The sequence below is a fragment of the Panthera onca genome, chromosome A1 (genome assembly GCF_046562875.1).
Source record: "Panthera onca isolate mPanOnc1 chromosome A1, mPanOnc1 haplotype 2, whole genome shotgun sequence".
NCBI lineage: Eukaryota > Metazoa > Chordata > Mammalia > Carnivora > Felidae > Panthera > Panthera onca.
The window spans coordinates 44,871,771-44,875,523 of NC_138339.1; positions in this window are offsets into that span (position 1 = coordinate 44,871,771).

Genomic DNA, 3,753 nt, shown 5'->3' on the forward strand with positions numbered 1-3,753 from the left:
AACTAAGCCACCCAGGTGCTCTGGGACCATTTTTTTTCTAATATAAGAATTTGACAGTGTACATTTAACTTAGTACTGTTTTAGCTGAATTGCACAGACTTTGGAATATTGTTTTTTCATTTTTCTTTTATTAATGATATTTTCTAATTTCCTTGGAGACTTTGTTTGATCCATGGATTACTTAAAAGTGTGTTGTTTAATTCTTAAGTGTTTAGAGATTTTATTACTATCCTTCTGTAATTCAATTCTAGTTTACTTCCATTATAGTCATAGAAAATGCTTTATACAATTTCAATTCTTTAAAATTTGCTAAGGTTGTTTTGTAATCTGAGATCTGGTCCATCTTGGTGTACATTCTTATGTGTACTTGAAGAGAGTATATGTTCTATTTTTGGGTCAAGTGTTGTAAAAATGTGAATTAAATTCAATTGGTTGGTGATATAGCCTAGTTCTTCTATATCCCAACCACTTTATCATCTATTCGGTTACTCAGAGGAGAGTGTTGAAGTCACCAAGTATAATTGTAGATTTGTCTGTCTATCCTTTCAGTTCTGTTAACTTTTGCTTCATTATTTAAGCTCTATTAAGTCTATATATAATTAGGATTGTTGTTTAAATCTTTTTTTATTTTATTTATTTTATTTTTATTTATCTTATTTTATATTTTATTTTATTTTATTTTAACTCCAGTTACTTAACATACATTGTAATATTAGTTTCGGTTGTACAATATAGTGATTCACAAATTCCACACTGATGGTAACCATCAATTTGTTCTCTATAGTTAAGAGTCAGTTTCTTGGTTTGCTGTTCTCTCTTTTTATCTCCCTTTGCTCCTTTGTTTTGTTTCTCAAATTCCACATTTGAGTGATATCATATGCTCTTTGTCTTTCTTTGACTGACTTTTTCACTTAGCATAATACCCTCTAGTTCCATACATGTTGTTTCAAATGGCAAGATTTCATTCTTTTTGATCACTGAGTAATATCCCATTGTATGTATATACCATGTATTCTTTATCGATTTGTAGGTCAATAGACATCTGGGCTCTATGCATAATTTGACTATTGTCATTAGTGCTGCCATAAACATTGGGGTGCATGTGCCCCTTTGAATTAGCATTTTTGTATCCTTTGGATCATTACCTAGCAGTGTAATTTCTGGGTTGTAGGATAGTTCTATTTTTAACTTTTTGAGGAAACTCCATGCTGTTTTCCGGAGTGGCTACACCAGTTTGCATTCTAGGAGCAATGCAAAAGGGTTTCCCTTTCTCCACATCCTCGCCAACATCTGTTGTTTCCTGAGTCATTCATTTTAGCAATTTTGTCAGATGTGAGGTTTTGATTTGTATTTCCCTGACGATGAGTGGTGTTGGGTATCTTTTCACATGTCTGTTAGCCATCTGGATGTCTTTGGAAAAGTGTCTATTCATGTCTTCTGCCCATTTCTTCACTGGATTTTTTTTTTCAGGTGTTGAGTTTGTAAGTTCTTTATACATTCTGGATACTAACCTTTATCTGATAAGTCATTTGCAAATATCTTCTCCCATTCCATCAGTCGCCTTTTAGTTTTGTTGATTGTTTCCTTCACTGTGTAGAAACTCTATATCTTGATGAGGTCCCAATAGTTCATTGTTACTTTTATGTCCCTTGCCTAGGGAGACATGTCTAGTAAGAAGTTGCTGTGACCCAGGTCAAAGAGGTTGCTACTTGTTTTCTCCTGTAAGATTTTGATGGTTTCCTATCTCACATTTAGGTCTTCTATCCATTTTGAATTTATTTTTGTGTGTGGTGTGAAAAAGTGGTCTAGTTTCATTCTCTGCATGTCGCTGTCCAGTTCTCCCAGTACCATTTCTTTTCATCCTTTTGATTTTTAAACTGCTTACATCATTACATTTGAAATAAGTTTCTCAAATCAGTTGAATTTCTATACACCAATAATGAAGTAACAGGAAAATAAATCAGGAAATCAATCCCATTTACAGTTGCACCAAGAACCATAAAATGCCTAGGAATAAACCTAACCAAAGATGTAAAAGATCTGTATGCTGAACACCATACAAAACTTATGAAAGAAACTGAAGTTTTCCATGCTCATGAATTGGAAGAACAAATATTGTTAAAATATTGATACTACCCAAAGCAATCTACACATTCAATGCAATCCCAATCAAAATTGCACTGTCATTCTTCTCAGGGCTAGAACAAACAATCTTAAAATTTGTATGGAACCACAAAAGACCCCGAATAGCCAAAGTAATGTTGAAAAAGAAAACCAAAGTGGAAGGCATCATAATCCCAGACTTTACCTGAACTACAAAGCTTCAGTCACCAAGACAGTATAGTATTGGCACAAAAACAGACATATAGACCAATGGAATAGAATAGAAACACCAGAATTGGACCCACAAATGTATGGCCAACTAATCTTTGACAAAGCAGGAAAGAGTATCCAATGGAAAAAAGTCTCTTTAGCAAATGGTACTGGGAAAACTGGACAGTAACATGCAGAAGGATGAAACTAGACCACTTTCTTACACCATTCACAAAAACAAACTCAAAATGGATAAAGGACCTGAATGTGAGACAGGAAACCATCAAAACCCTAGAGGAGAAAGCAAGAAAAAAACCTCTCTGACCTCAGCAATTTCTTACTTGACACATCCCCAAAGGCAAGGGAATTAAAAGCAAAAATGAACTATTGGGGCCTCATGAAGATAAAAAGCTTCTGCACAGCAAAGGAAACAATCAACAAAACTAAAAGGCAACCATTCATATAGAGTTCCTTTCCCACCCTCTTAATGTTGCAATTTTCTTATAGATTACATATACCTCCCAGGAAAACCCTTCTCGACAATGTTAAACTTTCAACTTTAAATAGTCAAATTTATATTTAAAAACTCAATAGAAACTTAGTAGTATATACTTATTGTGTGTAAATTTACTGTTTTAGCTGCTCTTCATTCATTCGTGATATTCCCAGTTTTCTTTCTGTATAATTTTCCTTCTGTCTGAAGATCTTTCATGAGCAACTATTCTTTAAAATTTATTTTGAGAGAGAGAGAGACAGAGAGAGAGAGAAAGAGAGAGAGAGAGAGAATCCCAAGCAGGCTGCACTCTGTCAGCATGGAGTCCAATGCAGGGCTTGATTCCATGAACTGTGAGATCATAAGATCCCAAATATTTTACACTAATTTAAAATTTATTATTTATTTCGAGAGAGAGAAAGAGAGTGGGGGAGGGACAGAGAGAGTAAACAGGATACAGAATCCCAAGTGGCCTCATGCTGTTGGCGCAGAGCCCGACCTGGGACTCCCAACTCACAAACCGTGAGATTATGACCTGAGCTGAAACCAAGAGTTGGCCACCTAGGCAACTCAATAATTGCATTAGTTACTTTTCTTTTTTAAGCAAGTATTTTAAAGCAACAGTTTTTAAAATTTTCTTTCACCTGAGAATATTTTTACTTTCTTTAAGAGAGAGAGAAAGACAGAAAGTACTTGTTATAAGGTGCTCAGTGTCATTAAAATCAATATTCAAAATAGATTTCTTAAGGTTTCCTGCTAAAATACCTACATAGGACCCTTATGTCATTAGAATTGCATTAAATATTTCTACCTCAAAATTTGATCTTGAATAGGTCCTATAGGTAGATCACTAATTAATGTAATTGAGAAACTTCAGAACTACCTTTAATTATTTGGTAACATTTCTTTAAGCAATATCATACTTTTTACAGTATGCAATACTTTTG